At 48.9% G+C, this 20,993-nt stretch overlaps 1 non-coding gene across 1 annotated transcript; it reads left to right on the top strand.

Annotated features, from left to right (window-relative positions):
• The first annotated feature begins 18,589 nt into the window (after positions 1 to 18,589).
• On the top strand, positions 18,590 to 18,663 carry trnan-guu. Its single transcript has one exon. It is a non-coding gene; the product is annotated as a tRNA-Asn (tRNA).
• The last annotated feature ends 2,330 nt before the right edge of the window (positions 18,664 to 20,993 follow it).

Here is a 20,993-nt window from a genome sequence, read left to right as displayed (position 1 = left end):
TATTCTGGAAAGTTTAGACCTGCTCCAAACAGGTCTAATCTGCACATTTGGGGTTTCCCACTCCTGGCTAATGAAAATCCGACATGACTGGAGGCAGCAGCTGTTTTATGTGGACAGCTGCTCCACAAAATGCATATCTGCAAATCCAAACTTGACCCCATTCCTGCAGCCATAAAAATGGTCGGTGCTGTGTTTGGGGGAGGGATTGAGTGTCAGTCTTGAATTTTGCATTTATGTTCTTGAGTGGGACTTGAATCCAATGATGAACGTGAGAAATAATTTACAACCCGATGATGAAGCATTGGAAATTGTCCAGGTCTTGCTGCATTTACACGTGGACTGCTTCAGTGTCTGAGGAGTCACGAATGGTGTAAAACATTGTGCAATCGTCAACAAACATACCCACATCTGACCTTATGTTGGAAGGAAGGTCATTGATGAAGCAGCTGATGATGGTGGGGCCTAGGATACTATCCTGACGAACTCCTGCAGTGCTGTCTCGGGACTGAAATGACTGACCTCCAACAACCACAACCATCTTCATTTGTGCTAGATATGACTCCAGCGTGCCAGTTGATTACGCCTGCAGCAAGTGTAACCAATGGCAGCTCCTCACAGAGTGTATGGTTTGGTTGGAGCAGCAATTGGATACATTTAGGAGCATGCAGGTGGCGGAAAGCGTCATAGATAGGAGTTATAGAGATGTGGCCACACCCAAGGTGCAGGCAGAGAGATGGGTGACCTCCAGAAGGGGCAGGCAGTCAGTGTAAGAATCCCCTGAGGTTGTCCCCCTCTCGAACAGGTAGACCACTTTGGATACTGTTGGGGGGAATAGCCTATCAAGGGAAAATAGCAGCAGCCAGAGCAGTGGCAGCACGGCTGGCTCTGATGTTCAGCAGGGAGGGTCAAAGCGCAGAAGAGCAATAGTCATGAGGGCTCTATCGTCAGGGGCACAGATAGGCACTTCTGTGGATGTGAAAGAGACTCCAGGATGGTATGTTGCCTCCCTGGTGCCAGGGTCCAGGATGTCTCTGAACGGATAGCGGGCATCCTGAAGGGGGAGGGCAAACAGGCAGAGGTTGTTGTACATATTGGTACTAATGACATAGGCAGGAAGGGGCATGAGGTCCTGCAGCAGGAGTTCAGGGAGCTAGGCAGAAAGTTAAAAGACAGGACCTCTTGGGTTGTAATCTTGGGATTACTCCCTGTGCCACGTGCCAGTGAGGCGAGAAATAGGAAGATAGAGCAGCTAAACACGTGGCTAAACAGCTGGTGTAGGAGGGAGGGTTTCCATTATCTGGACCACTGGGAGCTCTTGCGGGGCAGGTATGACCTGTATAAGAAGGACAAGTTGCATTTGAACTGGAGAGGCATAAATATCCTGGCCGCGAGGTTTGCTAGTGTCACACGGGAGGGTTTAAACAAGTATGGCAGGGGGATGGGTACCGGAGCAATCGGTTAGGTGGTGAAAAAATTGAGGGAGAACTAGGGAATAGGGCCATTATGGCTCTGAGGAAGAGCAGACAGGGAGATGTTGCTGAAAACAGCGGGGCTGGTGGCCTGAAGTGCATATGTTTTAATGGAAGAAGTAGAACAGCTGAGGCAGATGAATTTAGAGCTTGGATTAGTACTTGGAACTATGATGTTGTTGCCATTATAGAGACCTGGTTGAGGGAAGGACAGGATTGGTAGCTAAACGTTCCAGGATTTAAATGTTTCAGGCGGGATAGAGGGGGATGTGAAAGGGGTGGAGGAGTTGCGCTACTGGTTAGGGAGACTTTCACAGCTGTACTGCGGGAGGACACCTCAGAGGGCAGTGAGGCTATATGGGTAGATATCAGGAATAAGAAGGATGCAGTCACAATGTTGGGGGTTACTACAGGCCACCCAACAGCCAGCGGGAGATAGAGGAGCAGATAGGTAGCCAGAATTTGGAAAGGAGTAAAAGCAACAGGGTTGTTGTGATGGGTGACTTTAACTTCCCCAATATTGACTGGGACTCCTTAGTGCTCGGGGCTTGGACGGGGCAGAGTGTGTGAGGAGCATCCAGGAGGGATTTTTAAAACAATATGTAGATAGTCCAACTAGGGAAGGGGCTGTATTGGACCTGGTATTGGGAATGAGCCCAGCCAGGTGGTAGAAGTTTCAGTAGGGAGCATTTCGGGAACAGTGACCACAACTCAATAAGTTTTAAAGTGCTGGTGGACAAGGATAAGAGTGGTCCTAGGGTCAATGTGCTAAATTGGGGAAAGGCTAATTATAATAATATTAGGCAGGAACTGAAGAACCTAGATTGGGGGCGGATATTTTAAAGTAAATCAACACCTAACATGTGGGAGGCTTTCAAATGTCAGTTGAAAGGAATTCAGGACCATCATGTTCCTGTGTGGAAGAACAAAGAACAAAGAAAATTACAGCGCAGGAACAGGCCCTTCGGCCCTCCCAGCCTGCGCCGATCCAGATCCTTTATCTAAACCTGTCTCCTATTTTCCAAGGTCTACTTCCCTCTGTTCCCGCCCGTTCATATACCTGTCTAGATGCCTCTTAAATGATGCTATCGTGCCCGCCTCTACCACCTCCGCTGGTAAAGCGTTCCAGGCACCCACCACCCTCTGCGTAAAAAACTTTCCACGCACATCTCCCTTAAACTTTCCCCCTCTCACCTTGAAATCGTGACCCCTTGTAACTGACACCCCCACTCTTGGAAAAAGCTTGTTGCTATCCACCCTGTCCATACCTCTCATAATTTTGTATACCTCAATCAGGTCCCCCCTCAATCTCCGTCTTTCTAACGAAAACAATCCTAATCTACTCAACCTTTCTTCATAGCTAGCACCCTCCATACCAGGCAACATCCTGGTGAACTCCTCTGCACCCTCTCCAAAGCATCCACATCCAAGGATAAATACGGCAAATTTCAGGAACCTTGGATAACAAGAGATATTGTAGACCTCGTCAAAAAGAAAAAGGAGGCATTTGTCAGGGCTAGAAGGCTGGGAACAGATGAATCCTGTGTGGAATATAAGGAAAGTAGGAAGGAACTTAAGCAAGTAGTCAGGAGGGCTAAAAGGGGTCACAAAAAGTTGATGTGTTGGCTAGTGCAGGCTTGAGAGATGAACAGACACTTCCAACACTGATGAAGGTTCAACTCAATTTTATTCACTACTTCTAACGAACTAACACACGATGACTGTGGGTCTAAATAATGCTAACTTGAACTAGAGACCTAGGTATTGTCTGAACCAGTTGATTCTCTCAGCACGTGTTGTGAGTCCGTGCTGGGCTGAATAAGTTCCTGTTACACTCAGAGGCAGCACCCAGAATGAACGGGAACCGCGGTGCCCTCTGCCTTTATAGTGTGTGTATTCTAACTGGTGATTGGCTGCGGTGTTTGTACATGTTGATTGGTCCCTGTGTGTGTCCATCAGTGTGTGTCTGCACCATGATATATTGGTATATATTATGACAAAAGTCATTGGCAAATAGGGTTAAGGAAAATCCCAAGGCTTTTTACACGTACATAAAAAGCAAGAGGGTAGCCAGGGAAAGGGTGGGCCCACTGAAAGTCAGGCGAGGGAATCTATGTGTGGAGCCAGAGGAAATAGCCGAGGTACTAAATGAATACTTTGCATCATTATTCACCAAAGAGAAGGAATTGATCAATGTTGAGTCTGGAGAAGGGTGTGTAGATAGCCTGGGTCACATTGAGATCCAAAATGACGAGGTGTTGGGCGTCTTGAAAAATATTAATGTAGATAAGTCCCCAGGGCCTGATGGGATCTACCCCAGAATACTGAAGGAGGCTAGAGAGGGAATTGCTGAGGCCTTGACAGAAATCTTTGGATCCTCGATGTCTTCAGGTGATGTCCCAGAGGACTGGAGAATAGACAATGTTGTTCCTTTGTTTAAGAAAGGTAGCAAGGATAATCCAGGGAACTACAGGCCGGTGAGCTTTCTGTCAGTGGTAGGGAAATTACTGGAGAGAATTCTTCGAGACAGGATCTACTCCCATTTGGAAGCAAATGAACATATTAGCCAGAGACAGCACGGTTTTGTGAAGGGGAGGTTGTGTCTCACTAACTTGATAACGTTTTTCGAGGAGGCCACTAAGATGATTGATGCAGGTAGGGAAGTGGATATTGTCTATATGGACTTCAATAAGACCTTTGACAAGGTCCCTCATGGCAGACTGGTACAAAATGTGAAGTCACATGGGATCAGGGGTGAGCTGGCAAGATGGATACAGAACTGGCTAGGTCATAGAAGGCAGAGAGTAGCAATAGAAAGTTGCTTTTCTGATTGGAGGGGTGTGACTAGTTGTGTTCCGCAGGGATCAGTGCTGGGACCTTTGCTGTTCGTAGTATATATAAATGATTTGGAGGAAAATGTAACTGGTCTGATTAGTAAGATTGCAGACAACACAAAGGTTGGTGGATAGCGATGAGAACTGTCAGAGGATACAGCAGGATTTAGATCATTTGGAGACTTGGGCGGAGAGATGGCAAGTGGAGTTTAATCGGGTCAAATGTGAGGTGATGCATTTTGGAAGGTCTTATGCAGGTAGGGAATATACAGTGAATGGTAGAACCCTCAAGAGTATTGACAGTCAGAGAGATCTTGGTGTACAGGTCCACAGGTTACTGAAAGGGGCAACACAGGTGGAGAAGGTAGTCAAGAAGGCATACGGCATGCTTGCCTTCATTGGCCGGGGCATTGGGTATAAAAATTGGCAAGTCATGTTGCAGCTGTATAGAACGTTAGTTAGGCCACACTTGGAGTATAATGTTCAATTCTTGTCGCCACACTACCAGAAGGATGTGGAGGCTTTAGAGAGGGTGCAGAAGAGATTTACCAGGATGTTGCCTGGTATGGAGGGCATTAGCTATGAGGAGAGGTTGAATAAACTCGGTTTGTTCTCACTGGAATGACGAAGGTTGAGGGGCGACCAGATAGAGGTCTACAAAATTCTGAGGGGCATAGACAGAGTGGATAGTCAGCGGCTTTTCACCAGGGTAGAGGGGTCAATTACTAGGGGGCATAGGTTTAAGGTGCAAGGGGCAAGGTTTAGAGGAGATGTACAAGGCAAGTTTTTTACACAGAGGGTAGTGGGTGCCTGGAACTCGCTGCCAGCGGAGATGGTGGAAGCAGGGACAATAGTCACATTTAAGGGGCATCTTGACAAATACATGACTAGGATGGGAATAGAGGGATACGGACCCCAGAAGTGCAGAAGATTTTAGTTTACACGTGCAGCATGGTCGGCACCGGCGTGGAGGGCCGAAAGGCCTTTTCCTGTGCTGTACGTTTTTTTGTTCTTTGAGAATATCTGCAATCTGCTGTGGCTCTAAATGTTAGATGGAACAGACTTCTGTGGCTCAGATCACAGACGGAGCTCACCTGTCTGACTGTTGGATGCAGAACTAGCCTCTCTCCCCATTGAGGGTGTTCGCAGTTATACTGTTCAATCTCTTTGATATCCCGCCTTGTGGATTCGGCTATCTACATCTCACAACTTCATTGCCTTTTGAAGTTATCATTTGTACAGCCCCACTGATATCTGGTAAACAATGTTTCTAATATGGCCATTTGCACCTCAATGTTTCTAAACACCTGCTAATCTTGTTACAGGGCAAATGGCATCTCATTATTCCTCCAGATACCTGCTAGTTTTTTACTTGTCTGTTATTTTGTTTTTATTTCAAATTCACTGTTAACCTTGGTCATTTCCCAGATCCTTAACATTACCAACTGAGCTACAGTGGAAACCCGAGAGGCTTTTTAAAAAGCAAGTTGAATACAGGAAGAACATTTCTGATCTGGGACTTCTTATATTAAAAATGCTGTACAAATGTTAGCTGTTGTTTTGACATTTAATGGCACAAAATAAATGCAAATTTTAGGTTTAATATTTATAAAATCATATATTGAATTACGCTGATGCTTTTATTTCGATCAATTACATAATATCCTTGCTCTATAAAAATGTAGGGAAGCTATTGCAGATTATACAGAATTGGAACCAGCAACACAGATGAATATAACCTCATGCCCATCAACTGCCTGTGTATTTGCTGCCTCTCTAAAACACCACTAAGAGCAGTGCCAATATTTTCAAAAGAACTAGTTAGAAACATTGGACCAGTTGCATTCTCCTTACACCTCTGAGAGCTGGGATCTAGCCCAGGCTATTAGAATAAACCTCTTCTCTGCCAGCAATGAGGATTCAACATGAAATGAGTTTGGCAATTTTCACTTAAAAACAAATGGGCACAGATCCAAGGCATTGAAAAGAAAAGCAGAAAATGAAATGTGGTTTGGCAATCTCACTCAGACATGCCTTGGGCCAAGGTACCTTTGTGCCAAGTGAATTTAAATTTGATGGAGGATTCAAGGTGAACAGAGGACCTTTCAAACCTGAGTTTCAGATGGGTTAAAGAGGCAGAACGGAAGGAAATATGGGGCGAAATTCTCCGACCCCACGCAGGGTCGGAGAATCGGCCGGCGGCGGCGTTATTCCCGCTCCCGCCGGGTTTTTAAATCTCCAACCGGCCAAAAACCGGCGTTGTGCAAATCCCGCTGACAGCTTCTGAGAACAGCTGGCGCCGGCGGGATTTCATTATATTTTTAGTTTCACCAAATCTCCGGCCCGGATGGGCCGAAGTCCCACCGACGTGGCCATGGGTCACGTCGGCGAAAAACAAAGTACCTTTAAAACCATCATCAATGGTTGACGCCGTTCAGTTACCAATATCGAGTGCGGGGGGGAGGAGGACAGTACCGGCGCTTGTGGGGTGGTGGGGTGGTGGGGGGAGAGTACCGGCGTTTGTGGGGTGGTGGGATGGGGGGGGAGAGAGAGAGTCCCGGCGTTGGGGGAGGGTCCCGGCGTTGAGAGAGAGAGAGGGGGGGGGTACCAGCGTTGAGAGGAGGGGGGGCGGCGTTGGAGGGGGGTGGGGTGGTGGGGGCGGCGTCAACGCACCGTCGCCCCCCCCTCTGCACGCCGCTGCCCCCACCCCACCACCCCTACCCCCCCTCCTCACCACCCCTACCCCCCTCCTCACCACCCCTACCCCCCTCACCACCACCCACACCCCCCTCCCCCTCACCCACATCCCCCCCCCCCTCCCTCTGAAGGCCGGTACCCACACATTCCCCCCCCCTCCCTCTGAAGGCCGGTATCCACACACCCCCCCCCCCCTGAAGGCCGGTACCCACACCCCCCTCCCCCTCCCTCTGAAGGCCGGTACCCACACCCCCCTCCCCCTCCCTCTGAAGGCCGGTACCCACCCCCCCCCTCCCTCTGAAGGCCGGTACCCCACCCCCCCCCTCTGAAGGCCGGTACCCACCACCCCCCCCCTCTGAAGGCCGGTACCCACACACCCCCCCCCTCCCTCTGAAGGCCGGTACCCACACCCCCCCCCTCCCTCTGAAGGCCGGTACCCACACCCCCCCCCCCCCCGAAGGCCGTGCCCACACCCCTCCCTCCCTCTGAAGGCCGTACCCACACCCCCCTCCTCTGAAGGCCGGTACCCACACCCCCCTCCCTCTGAAGACGGTACCCACATCCCCCTCCCTCTGAAGCCGGTACCACACCCCCCTCCTCTGCAGGCCGGTACCCACACCCCCCTCCCTCTGAAGACGGTACCCACACCCCCCTCCCTCTGAAGGCCGGTACCCCACCCCCCCCCCCCTCCCTCTGAAGGCCGGTACCCACACCCCCCCTCCCTTTGAAGATGGTACCCACACCCCCCCTCCCTCTGAAGGCCGGTACCCACACCCCCCTCTCTCTGAAGGCCGGTACCCACACCCCCTCCCCACGCCGGTACCCACACACCCCCCCTCTCTCCTCCTCCCCCCCTTCCTTCCTCCTCCCCCCTTCCTTCCTCCTCCCCCCCTTCCTTCCTCCTCCCCCCTTCCTTCCTCCTCCCCCCTTCCTTCCTCCTCCCCCTTCCTTCCTCCTCCCCCTTCCTTCCTCCTCCCCCCTTCCTTCCTCTTCCCCCCCTTCCTTCCTCCTCCCCCCTTCCTTCCTCCTCCCCCCTTCCTTCCTCCTCCCCCCTCCTTCCTCCTCCCCCTTCCTTCCTCCTCCCCCCTCCTTCCTCCTCGCCCCTACCTTCCTCCTCCCCCCCTCCTTCCTCCTCTCCCCCTTCCTTCCTCCTCCCCCTCCTTCCTCCTCCCCCCCTTCTTTCCTCCTCCCCCCCTTCCTTCCTCCTCCCCCCTTCCTTCCTCCTCCCCCTTCCTTCCTCCTCCCCCCCCTTCCTTCCTCCTCCCCCCTTCCTTCCTCCTCCCCCCCTTCCTTCCTCCCCCCCTCCTTCCTTCCTCCTCCCCCCTCCTTCCTCCTCCCCATTCCTTCCTCCTCCCCCCTTCCTCCCTCCTCCCCCTTCCTTCCTCCTCCCCCCCTCCTTCCTCCCTCATCCCCCTTCCTTCCTCCTCCCCCCTCCTTCCTCCTCCCCCTTCCTTCCTCCCTCCTCCCCCTCTTCCTTCCTCCCTCCTCCCCTTCCTTCCTCCCCCCTCCTTCCTCCCTCCTCCCCCTTCCTTCCTCCCCCCCTTCCTTCCTCCCTCCTCCCCTCCCCCCTTCCTCCCTCCTCCCCCTTCCTCCCTCCTCCCCCCTTCCTTCCTCCCTCCTCCCCTCCCCCCCTTCCTCCCTCCTCCCCCCTTCCTCCCTCCTCCCCCCCCTCCTCCCTCCTCCCCCTTCCTCCCTCCTCCCCCCCTTCCTCCCTCCTCCCCCCTTCCTCCCTCCTCCCCCCCTTCCTTCCTCCCTCCTCCCCCTCCCCTCCTCCCTCCTCCCCCTTCCTTCCTCCCTCCTCCCCCCTTCCTTCCTCCCTCCTCCCCCCTTCCTTCCTCCCTCCTCCTCCCCACTTCCTTCCTCCCTCCTCCCCCTTCCTTCCTACCTCCTCCTCCCCCCCTTCCTTCCTCCCTCCTCCTCCCCCCCTTCCTTCCTCCCTCCTCCTCCCCCCTTCCTTCCTCCCTCCTCCTCCCTCCCCTTCCTTCCTCCCTCCCCTTCCTTCCTCCCTCCTCCCCTTCCTTGCTCCCTCCTCCCCTTCCTTCCTCCTCCTCTCCTCCCGCCAGTACCCATCCTCTCTCTCTCAACGCGCCACTTCTGCAGCGCATTAAAATGACGCGTATCGCGTCGGTCCGATGCTGGCCCCTCCGGGAACGGAGATTAGCGGCCTAAAAGAAGGCCCCGATGCCGGAGTCATCTGCATCACTTTTGCTCGCCAGAAATCGGTGTCACGACGGTCCGCGGAGAATTACGCCCATGTTGTGCACTAGGCTTGGTCGATAACTGATCATAAAATCGTTATTGCTGATTCTGGGTAAAGTTACTGAATCAATTCTCAGGAACAATGTTGGTGGTCACCAATGAAGCAGGGGCTCAGCGACGATACCTCTTAAAACTGAATAGTTAGCATGCCACTAGAGTAGTTTTACATAAGTTACTTTATTAAGGATTGAGATGAATTATAGGACTGAGTAAACATTATTAACCATTAAACATGTTAGGACATAGCTGTAATAAGTAATCAAATGGGATTTAGGATAGCTAACTTGTCCGGAAGGACATCATTTCTGATATCTTGTCTTTGTGAAACAAATGCAGGAAGCTAGTTTTGCTGTCCTGCTTATCGCAGACAGTGAATGCGCAGCAAATTACGAGTAAGCATAGCTGTCAGGATGAGGAAAAATCATGTGTAGCTTGAAATTCTATTGGGTGAAGTTTAAACACTGCTTGCAATCTATTGGATCAGTTTAAACATAACAGCTTCAGGGATTGGATCGCATCCAACTGGGGTGGGCTATTGATTTTTGAACATTGTACAAGTACTGTGTTCTGGTCTTTGTTCGGTAGAACAGATCTTGGCAGATATCCTGTCTGTTCTCCGTGTACACATAACAAGTTTGATTAAATAGCCATCTTGCCCAGGTTGCCTCTCTGTACTGAGTTGAGCCACAGAGAATAACCCCACGTGGAAGCTGACTCAATACACAGATCTTGAAACCGCTCCGACATCAACCAATATGATAATCTAGTAAATATCAACCGGCAAGCTTTCAGAAGGTGAAGTTCCTACCTAGCTACCTTCCTTCTTTTTTAAAGAAGTGACATCCAAGTGGACAAAAAAAGCAATAAGAAGTGAGCCTCGCTGTTCAGCAGCTGTACCCCCACAACCCAGAGTTTTCTCATCAGTGACACAATGGGAATCTGCCTTCAGCATAATGACAGGAGCGATTCAGGACATCTTGCACTGTCCAGGGTGCCTAAATCCAGCTCCCTGTACCAGGCATAATACACTTAAACAAAATACGCATCTAAGGAGTTATGGGCAAAGAAGCTTTTGAAGAGTCAGGCTGATTTCTCTTCTAGTGCATTGAGTGACAGGGTGGTGTAGACTGGTGCTCTCCATCGCTACAGCCAGTTGCCTTTCTTGGTGTAAATCCATTTCACAAACTGACATGGATCTTGGATATATGCTGTAGAAAACAGTGAGTCGTAACAGTTTGCTATTCATGGGCTTCCCAAGACAATTGTTTCAGAAAATAGCACCCCCTTCACCGGTAATGATTTCCAGCGTTTTGTGGGAGAAAATGGCATCCGACACACAGGAATAGTCCCCCAGTCATCTAGTGTTAAACGAGCTGGCTGAGCGGGCCATTCAAACTTTCCAAAATAGCATGAAAAAGCAGTCAGCTAAACCACTTCACCAGAGGTTGGCTAATTTTCTGCTGCTGGACAACTCAACCCCTCATTCAACCACGGGGGTACGCCAGCTGAGCCGTTCATGGGCCTTCGGTTGAGAAGCCGATTGGACCTGGTATTTCCAAATTTGGCGGGGAGGGTGGATACACAGTAGGCCTCCCACAAGGGTCGGAGCAGAGGGAGCACAGGTTGATCCAGGTGGCAGATCCGGCTTTGGTCTATAACTTCACAGCAGGTTCGCCATGATTAGAAAGATGGGTTTTGGCGCTTCGGGACTGATGTCTTCTGTGGTCGATATTAACGGGAATACCGTTAAGGAGCACGTTGACCACCTGAGGAGTCATGGGGTGGTGACTCCCAGTTCGGGTGGCGTGGGTCACCAAGGTCCGCCGGTTGGTAAAAATAGGTCCCGGCAAAAAAGTTTGAAAAACACTGCTCTACTCTGTGAACTGGACCTGGAATTTTTTCTAGCTCTGGGCAGGTACTGTTTAGTCTTGCGCTTACTTCCTATGTGCCTTTTCCTGCCACAGGCTGAACACACAGCTTCCTTAAACCTACACTTCTCCTGGGGGTGGGTTCACCACACTGAAAGAATTCTTCACCATTCTTTGTTTGAAGACTGGATCTGCTGTACCTCTGCGCTCAAGCCGTTCCCATTTTCCCATTCCCCCTTTCTTTGGGTTAGGTAACTCTTCAGACCATCTATCATTTTTTTCCAGATCAGCTGGTTCATGGATCAACCGTTGGGCACACTTGACTTGAGTAATTCATTGTTCCCTGTCCAAAGAGACTGTTCTTACTGACTCAGTCTTATACCATTTTGATTTTGAAGAGATTAACTTTATGCCGTTAGCCTTCGGGACTTTGTTTTATTTCTTTTGGGATGTCTCCTCCTCCTGACTAATCTCTCCACCAGAGTTTCTACAGGATTCCCAGGATTCCGAATCAGTTACAAAATCGGGTTCTGTGACCACCTCTCGTGGTTTCTTTTTTGAATGCTCTTGTTTACTTACTGTTACTTTGGAATGAAATTAAACTACCGCGGAAGGGCCTGCAGTTGTGGCTGACTTTTTTCTCGTTGGGACGGTACATCTTAAGTTGGAAACAGTCTCTATAACCTCACAGACTGGCAGAGGCGGAGCGGGCTTCTGGAGTTGGATCGACTGTTTCGGAGAATGGTTGTATGGGTGTCGGGGGCCAATTGAATAGATGTTCCCCCCCAGGTCAGCGATTTATCCGGTAACCTCTCTTTAGCTTTACACAGACTGTCCATAATTGCTCCTTCTGTTTTTTAATTTGGTGATCATCGTTGGTACTTGCTATAGTCTCGTTTCTCTTTCGGAGATGGCTCATTGCAATCAGGGACTATTTGGTCCATTGTTTATCTCTCATATGGGTATCTGTTCCCCAAACTCTTCTTACATCATCAAGGGACCATTGTCCTTTGGAAGTATTGTGCTTTGGAAATTTCTGTTCAATCTCTGTACTGGTTTTGATCAAATCAAATTGCTGTTCTATGTAACTCTTTGTTATCTGGAACATTTTGGCGGGAGGGACGGCGTGGATCCTGCCCCACTGCTCCGATGCCAGCTGCTGTATTCTCTGGTGCCGGTTTTGACGCGGGGGCTGGGATCACGCTGCGCCAGTCGAGGGCCGTTGGCAGCAGCCCCCCCCCCCCCCCCCCGGCAATTCTCCGGGCCCTGATGGGCCAAGTGGCCATCGGTTTCTGGCCAGTCCCACCGGCATGGTTTGGACATGGTCCCACACGGCAGGACCTGGCTGGTAGGCCGGCTGGTGCGATCCACGGGGGGCACGGGGGGGCCCCCACGGTGACCTGGCCCGCAATCGGGGCCCACCGATCTGCGGGTGGGCCTGTGCCGTGGGGGCACTCCTTCCTTCCGCGCCGGTCTCTGTAGGGATCCGCCATGGCCGGCACAGAGAACACACCCTCCTGCGCATGTGCTAGGATATGCCGGCTGGTCTGCGCATGCGCGGTACTACGCCGGCGGTTCTGCGCATGCATTAACTCGCACCGGCACTTTGGCTCTGGTTGGCGTGTGCTAACTCCTCCGGCGCCGGCCTAGCCCCCGGGAGTGTGGAGGATTCCTCAACTTCTGGTTGGCCCAACGCCGGAGTGGCCCGCGTCGCTTTTTACGCTGGTGTCGGGCCATCGCGGGGATGCGGGAGAATCTTGTCCTTCTTCTGCAGAAATATTGGTGGGGCTTGGCCTCCCCTAGAGGTTGTAGGCAGATTTTCGGCTTCTATTTCAACTCCTAATCTTCAGTCGGGGGGAATCGCAATATATATATATATATATCTATAACGTCATATGAGGCATATGTATCATCATCAGACGCCTGTCTGTTACTGGGACTTGGGCCAATTTCAACCCGGACATTTTCATAAGGGGTGTGTAGGAGGTCACCCAACTCTAAACAGCTGCAGACATGAGGGTCTCTTATCTCTTATCTGCCGATCTGCTGCTCTCGGTGTGGTGTTCAGTGTCTTCCTCCCAGAACTCCTGGCTAGCTCACCAAATTATTGGGACTCTTGTTTTATCTTCTTCTGATGAGGGTCGATAGTCCGGTTGATTGGGGGTGTCAAAAATACAACTTTATTGTCAATTATTCACTTGAATACACTTGAATAAGAACTGAAGTTAGAAACAGAATATCAAACAATACATAAAAGAGTCAAACACATGGCAAAAAGCAATAAACATAAAAGCATAACAAAATCTCTTTAAACACAAACAAACGGACAGGTGATTCAAGAATTCAGGAAGGTAGGAATTCAGGAACAAGACCTCAACCATGAGGTCCTACTTTTAAGGGAATCCTTATCTCTGGTCTAATGCCTCATTTACTCTCATTGGTTTCTCATTCTCAGCTTGGACCCCCTGATTTGTTCAAATGGATGTCTGTTACTTGGAGGACGATTTATTAATCAAACATTGGCAATTTTTAAAATAATTTGACTGTTTCCTGAAGAAAGCTATTTCAGACAGTCGTTTGCAAAACCATTGTTATTTATTTACAGCTCTATATACATCCCGGTCACTCTACACAAGGTTGTACCTCTTCCCTCTAGATTGCTATGAAACAGTCATGTGACATTGTGTTACGATTCTTGGCCAGACCTCCCAAGTTGTTGGTAAGATTCAGTTAGACCAATAACGTTTTGTTCAAAGTAGCCAAAGTTTGAGATTAAAGACACTTGCTTTTAAGAATAAAGCTACAAGGTTCCATGGGTTTTTGAACAAACAGAAACAAGCTTTACTATACAACTTCAGAAAGATAAAACAGTTTGCAAGAAATATCGCATACGCTAACATTCAGGATGAGTATGAGGTGCATGTGAATGAACAGACAAATTGTGGCCAGCCATAACCACGCGACAGAGTAAACGACAGCTGCAACCAAAAAAGCTTCCATGGATTTCACAACAACGCACCCAGGAGTTATTCCCATTGTGAGCCAACCAATCTCACTGAAACGCGGGATTCTCCCATCCCGCGGGAGAGTGTCCATGCCGTCGAAAATGCCATCGCGTTTTACGATGGCATGAACGGGACGTTCCCATGACTAATTCTGGCCCCTACAGGGGGCCAGCACAGTGCTGGAGTAGTTCACGCCCCTCCAGCTGCAGATCCCGGTGCGAACTGTGCACCGCGGGATCCGCGCATGTGCAGTTGCGCCGGCGCCAACGAGGACATGTGCAGTGGCACCGGCGCCAATGTGCGCATGCGCAGTGGCCTCTTTCAAAGCGCAGGCCCTGACGCAACATGGCGCAGGACTAAAGGGGCCGGCGCATAGGAAAAGAGGCCCCCAGCCATAGAGGCCGACCAGCCAATCAGTGGGCCCCGATCGTGGGCCAGGCCACATTGGAGGCCCCCCCCCCGGGGTCGGATCCCCCCCCCCCCCAAATGCCATCGTGTTTTACGACTGCATGAATGGGACCCTACGACACCCGACCTTTACACGCCGAGGACCCGCTGGCCCAGAGCAGGTTAGAACGGCGCCGGCGGGCCTTGGCTCTTTTCTTACAGCCGCTCGGCCCTTCCGGCCATGTAGAGCGGCCCGCGACCGGGGCCGCGTCAACCGTGCTGGCGCCAATGGTGCCAATGCTCTGCTCTGCACCGTGGGGTCGGAGAATCCCGCCCGTTTTTCTCACATGACAATTGCATCATAGTTAGATGATTATCAGGTGCTTCTGATGCTCACCCTTTATTCTACATCTCTCCCCAGGTTTTATGCCAGCTATACGCAACCTCCTACAGAGTCCACCTACTTCTTTTCCACCCTCAATGTCATTGATGTGAACTCCATCATCCTTGCTGTTTAAATAAAACATTTGCTATTGTATGGTGAGTGCCTGTCACTTGAGGACTTATTTACTACCGTGCAAAGAGGAGATTTAACTGGTAAGAGTTTCAGCAAACCTGCCAGATAGCCCAAAAAGTGACAATAGACAAAGTGCTGCGCTGCCCTGTCCCTAAACATCCCTGATGGAATATGTCATGAGTGAAAACCCAGCAGAAATTAGGTTTATTCCAATCTCCTGTCCTATGGCCCTATTAAGTGATATTTCCAATCAATAGATTTGAATTTTTGGATTGGTATTGCCCTTGTACTTAAAATAACCATGTCGTATTCCTTTGGCACAGACATAACAATCACTCTCTCTTGTGTGGGTCAGTGTCAAAAATATCTTCCTTCCACCATTTATGAAAAAGGAAGAGAGCCATTTTCTACTCAAAGTCACAATCATTTTAACTCGAATCACTATCTCCGTCAACCACTTCTCCCAGTGAATGGCAGCAGAATTTATACGTTCCTTTTCATTGCCCGTGATTAATTTGGTTGTATGTAAAAGTGTGTTTTCTTACCCTCAAGAGGGATTGTCCCAATTTGAATAATCCCAGCAGCGAGACGTTTTGAGTTTTAGTGTTTTTATATGAGTTGATCCATTAGCCGAAGTGAATGTCTTGCAAGGCAAAGCTCTCTCAGTCAGCTGTGAGGCTTCTCAGTATCGAATGGCTGCAAATATTCATATTTACTGAAGCAGAGACTCAGGACTCTCTGGAGCTCAAAATCCCAAAGGCCATTTTAATAGTCGTTTGTGTTCAAACTTCTAAAGTAGTGACTGAAAGTTCATAATATGCAGGAATATTTCACGAGGATACTGAAAGTATGCATCTCATAAGGGCAGGAGAGGGATTAGCCATGGACCATATGTTTTCAGAGGTCTTTTCAAAAGAATTTGTTTTCACTTTCAATCATTTTGTTTATGTATTGTAGCCATGTTTGTCAATCTTCAACTATGTGTGAAATTGGCTTGAAATAATTTGAAAAGAAACCACTTATTTTACAATATATTTTTTAGTCTTTATTCATGTTGAGATCAATAGCCTCATTGAGCCACTACATTTTCAACAGGAAGTTACCAAATGAATGGCAATGTTAATATCAGGACTATGTTTCCCCTGCTTGAAATATATGCAATTACATTATGGGCTCTTAAATCATGCAGTCACACTCCCAAAAATATGACCCAGCCTCCTGAAACTATACTGTTATTTTCTAACTGATGCCCCACAAACACATCTCCACTCTGTACCATGGTACCCTCCAGAATAAAAGACACCAGATGGTGGGGGGGGGGGGGGGGGGGGGGGGAGGGGGGGCGTAGAAAGAGGAAGACTCTGCTGCAGATTGTGCAAAGGCCAATTCAGGATAGCGTTGTGAGTTTTCGTCACTCCTAGATGCTGTTCCTTCCGGAGGATGAATGTTAAAGTGAGTTTGGCCAAGAAGGTTTGATGCTGCACACATTCTGTTTGTAACTAGTTGTTTTGGACAGCAGTCTGCAATGTTGCAGAAAACCTAACCAATGCCAATTGGGTCAACCCTTGAGAACAAACCACTGTGGAAACTATTGGCTGTAGGAATTTGCTGCTTCCCATCCCCACAACAAACATCTGCGGAATGAAAGCCCAATGGAAGAAAATCAATCACCACACTCTTGTGGTGTTCTTTGTGTTGCTTATTTCAGGATAATTGGCATAGTGTCCACAAAGACCACAGCATCGCTTTTACTTAAACAAAGCTATGATTTTATTTACGCCACTAAAACTGGGGTTCCACACTTAGTCCTTAAGAATACAGAACTGATCAATAACATCTAACTGCACTCATCTACTGCTCGTCTAACTACTAGTATGAACTATAATCTAACCTTGCTCACACTATCTGCTCTTATGACCTTCACTAGCTATCTCCTGCATACACTCTTCCCCTAAGGTCCAGCATCACTGCCTTATATAGTTGCATCTGTAGCTCCCTCTCGTGGCTACTCTCGACACTACATTAACCTTTGTAATGCCGATAGTTATGATAATATCACAATTCTGGCTAAGAATTTGCAGGTGCTCTGGAATCTTTTCCCGGAAGATCTCCAGCTAAGGAAATAGGAACAGGCCAATGCAGAATCAGACCGCAAGCTAACAACGGTCTTCCTAAAGTCAACCCATCCCTGAAAGCTCCCTCGATAAACAGGGAGTGTCCTTATTATCTTCTGAATTAGCCAAACTCTTTGGATTATTGGCAAATAAGTTTGATTTCTAAACGCAATTGTTCCAATGGTGTACCAAATGATGCAAAAAAAATTGAAGTACTAATGTAAGGCTGTCCGATTAACTGTAGTCTATCATCATGAAAATGAAATGAAATGAAAATCGCTTATTGACCCAAGTAGGCTTCAAATGAAGTTACTGTGAAAAGCCCCTAGTCGCCACATTGAACTCACTTATAATAGTAAATCCAATGAAAATGGACAACGAAAAAACTTGCATCTTCAATTTTTATTTGCACTTATTAAAACATTTATTCAATCTTCATATTCTCTTGGGCGCAGTCTACCAGCTCAAAGTAAAAAATTGCTCTGCATTTCAAGTGCAACACATATTTTGAACTCAGTCACAGGGAAAGAGTCAAACTGTGACTGATATACTATCCAATTAACCTGTGCTTTCAGCCACTCAGCCCAAAACAACAACAGCAACAAGTAATTTATACTTGCAGCCAGTCGGGCAAATGTATTTTCAAAATTAAAATCTCCCAAGCTTTTAAAAAAAAAGTAAAGATAAGGCAGTAGTTAGCAATGGTGTTCCTACCCCACGTCCACTCTGCCTCACTCAGTATTGTTCGACCTGGTACCTCAGGCTGTCATCCTTTTCTCACTGTGGATATGTACACACATAAAGAAGGAGGGTGTGTTAACGATGTGTTGAATTCGATGGGTTATCGCTTGCCAGAAGTATGAATAAGGCTCCAGTCTTTCTCTAACCAAAGGTCAGAACATCATGCGTATTACATACCTGAATTTCTGATTGTTGCTCCATGGATCCTGCTCCTGCAAGTGTAAGGTTAGCCACATTACATTTTCTTTACTTAGGCTCATCTTTAAATGATCAGATCCTGGCAGTTAAAAGCTAGTCCGCTTTCATTGAGGTGCAAACCCGAAAGGGCATCTTCGGAGCCAATGGCTTCAAAAATCATGAGAGGGGCAGATACATTAAAAAAGCTAGCTGGTGGTGGGGTTCAATTGGTGGACCATCCCACATTCAGAGAAAATCAAGTGTCACATCACAGAAAACCAGGTAAATGATTGGCTGGGGAGTATTTTGCTCATTTTGCCGACTTATCTTTTCAAGAACTGGTATAATTTATTGGTAACTATTAAGGTTTTATTTGTGGTAAAGCTTTCTGACAGCAGTAGTAAAGCTTATTGGGAGTAGTAGGGCTTAGAAATTAAAATGTATTTATTAAAAGCAATATCTGAATTCAGGCATAATAAAGATGGCAGGACAGGTGATGTGTTGCAACTGTCTCTGTCGGCGTCTCTGTGGCACAATCGGTTAGCGCATTCGGCTGTTAACCGAAAGGTTAGTGGTTCGATCCCACCCAGAGAGGAGTTGTTGTTCCACTACAGAATTATGTGGGTTTTTTTTGGGGCAGCAGGGTAGCATGGTGGTTAGCATAAATGCTTCACAGCTCCAGGGTCCCAGGTTCGATTCCCGGCTGGGTCACTGTCTGTGTGGAGTCTGCACGTCCTCCCCCTGTGTGCGTGGGTTTCCTCCGGGTGCTCCGGTTTCCTCCCACAGTCCAAAGATGTGCGGGTTAGGTGGATTGGCCATGCTAAATTGCCCGTAGTGTCCTAATAAAAGTACGGTTAAGGGGGGGGTTGTTGGGTTACAGGTATAGGGTGGATACGTGGGTTTGAGTAGGGTGATCATGGCTCGGCACAACATTGAGGGCCGAAGGGCCTGTTCTGTGCTGTACTGTTCTATGTTCTAACTGTGCACGTGGGAGTTCCTATACACCAGTGTGATCCAGGGTGAACACATCTGTAGTAAGTGTCAGCAGCTTGTGGAGCTGTGGATCAGAGTCATTGAGCTGGAGGCAGAGCAATGGACACTGCGGTGCATCAGGGAGGGGGATAGTTACCCGGACACTTTATTTCAAGAGGTGGTCACAGCCCTTAGGAGAGACGGAAGTTTAGACTTGGGCAATGGTCAGGAACAGGAGGATGTGACTGCAAGCGAAGCTGGTAAGGGGAACAAGCAAATAATGACGGAGTAACTTCAGCCCCTGAATTTGTCCAACAGGAGCGAGGTGCTTTCTACTTGTATGGTTGAGAAGGACTGCAAGGTGGACGAGCAGACTGCCCTGCTCATAGCACCATGATACCATGGTGAAGGATGCCATTCAAGTGGAGGAGCAAAGAGGAATAGTGATCAGAGAAAATAAACTCATGTTCTCTGCAGCTGGAATGGGGAGCTCTGAAAGTTATCTTTCCTGCCCGATGACAGAATTCAGGACATCTCCTCGTAGCTGGAGAGGAACTTGCAGCAGGAGGGGAGGATCCAGCTGGAATGGTCCACCTGGGAACCAGTGACATAGGTGGAATGAGGAATCAAAAGTATAACATACCCCGCATCTCTAGACTCAAAGACATTTGAAGAGTTGGTAACGCTAGTGGCAGACCATTAAGACTCCAACCGTCAGTTATTGTGCAAAGATACCGTTTTACCACAGCTGAAAGAGCCCCAGGTGAGTCCGTAGCTGAATCTTTGTGTGCCTAAGGAAACTGGTTGAGTTTTGTGAGTGTGACCCTTCTCTGTCCGAAATGCCATGGGTCAGATCAGTCTGCGGGGTGAATAATATGACGGCTCAATGGAAGTTACTTGCTGAGTCACTGCTGCACTTACAGAAGGCCATGGCAATTTCCCTGTTGAGAGAAAGTGCAGAGAAGGGACTCCAAGAGTTGCAGGGAATGGAAGCCAATAGTGTGGGACATGTAGTGATCTCTATATGTGCATGTACACAAGGGGTTAATGTGTAATCAATAGCACCACATGATCACTAGAGGCCGGACCAACAGGGGTATAAAAGGCAACCACATTGGATCATTGGCTCTCTCGGGGGGTACACTGTGACCAGGGCAATAGCAGAGTAGTTCAGATGGCTAGTAGATTTACGTATAGTTACTGTAGTTAGATCTTGTTAACCTTACCACTAGTATCAAAGTTAAAGTAAAGAACTCATGCAATTATTGTTATAGTTACTCAATAAACCTTTTGTTACTACTGTATGAGTTTGAGTCTTTATTGAGATTCAGAAGACCTCTTCATTAGCCAAGGATTGAGTAGCACATGTTACCTACCACACAGGTAACAAAACAGGACATATCCCCTAAAAAGGGAACCCTTGGAACCCCACCCTGGACGGAACACCCCGAGGTGAGGGCCAAAGAGGAAGACACTGGGCGATGTGGGGTGTGCGGCCGGTGAAGTCACAGGGAGCAGAAACAGGGCAGACAGTCAGCCCACTGCTCCATTGGAGATAGGCATCAACCCTGATTCCGGAACTTTCTCTTTGAAGAGCCAGAAGATGAGTGTATGCAACTAAACTGCATTGCGGCACCCAAAGTTGCCACTGTTATAATCACCGTTCAAGTAAGCGGTCATTACTTGGAAATGGAATTGGACACGTGGGGCGTAATTCTCCGCAAGGCCCGGCGCCGTCGTGAAACCCGGAGTGTTTCACGACGGCGTCGGAGGCCGCTCCTCGCCCCCTATTCTCCTAGGAGCAGCTGGCCGTAAATCTCGGCCGCCAGGCCTTGTCGCTGGCGTCAAGGCCCGGAGTGTTTCACGACGGCGTCGGAGGCCGCTCCTCGCCCCCTATTCTCCTAGGAGCAGCTGGCCGTAAATCTCGGCCGCCAGGCCTTGTCGCTGGCGTCA

Source organism: Scyliorhinus canicula, chromosome 12 (genome assembly GCF_902713615.1).
Source record: "Scyliorhinus canicula chromosome 12, sScyCan1.1, whole genome shotgun sequence".
Lineage (NCBI taxonomy): Eukaryota > Metazoa > Chordata > Chondrichthyes > Carcharhiniformes > Scyliorhinidae > Scyliorhinus > Scyliorhinus canicula.
This window is presented reverse-complemented; position numbering and strand designations above follow the sequence as displayed.